Source organism: Triticum dicoccoides, chromosome 6B, assembly GCF_002162155.2.
Source record: "Triticum dicoccoides isolate Atlit2015 ecotype Zavitan chromosome 6B, WEW_v2.0, whole genome shotgun sequence".
Classification (NCBI taxonomy): Eukaryota; Viridiplantae; Streptophyta; class Magnoliopsida; order Poales; family Poaceae; genus Triticum; species Triticum dicoccoides.
This window is the reverse complement of record NC_041391.1, coordinates 83,798,491-83,799,481: the sequence shown is the minus strand read 5'-3', so window position 1 is coordinate 83,799,481 and position 991 is coordinate 83,798,491.

Below are 991 nucleotides of genomic sequence, written 5' to 3'. Positions count from 1 at the left end.
GTCGTTTGATGTGCTGTGTGAAATTGAGTGAAATTTGAAACTTTTGAAATTTAAATAAGAGGGAATAAAATGACTTTCCCAAAACTTTCACTTTGCTTTTTGATCTCCGAGGGGATTCAAATTCTTTTCAACACAAAACCCTAGAGTGAAGATAATATGACTTCTTCAATTTATTTTAAATGATAAAGGGCTTTGAAAGGATTTTGAATTTCATCCTCGAAATATTTTCAATTCAGAAACTTTGAGCAACTCAATGATTTTCCCGAGAGAAGATAAAATGACTTCTTCAAATTATAGGAAATATGAGTTGGAAGTTTTTCTGAAATTTTCTGGAACTCAATTTCAAATATTGAGTTATTTGGTTTTTATTCAAATTATTTTTCTCCAAAAATAAATTACATGGAAAATAGGGTAACATGATTCCCTACAGCGGAAAATTGGAGAGAAATAAATTTGAAGTCTTTTTGGTATTTTAAAATGATTTTTATTGGTTTTTATTACAACAGTAGGACTCTTCAATTTATTAGAATTTGTGAGCATTTTATTTGACAGTAGGAAAATGTCCATCTTGTAGAATCTGTTTTTCCGAAATTTTTGATATATTATATGCCTATATAATAATTTGGTTTTTTTTAATTTTTTCTCTTGTTTGGAAAATAGTTATTAAAAAAACAATTTCTGCCGAACTGGGCCGGCCCAGCTGCTGCCAGGCCAAGGCCCCGCCCAGCTCGCCACCGTCTTCGTCCCCGTGCGGGCGATGGACACCGCCGCCACCTCGGCGTTCGTGCCATGCTAGGCCACCACGCCGTGCCCCCTCCTCCAAGAAGCCCGCCCCCTCCCCTCCATATAAGCCGCCGCCGCTGTCCCGTTTTCCCCCTCCTCTCGTCTCGCACCGCCGCGCGCATCTCGCCGCTGCCGCCCGAGCATCGCGCCGCCGCTGCTCGCTTTCTGCGCCGCACCACTGCTGCCGCTGCCGCGCCGCACCTTGCTG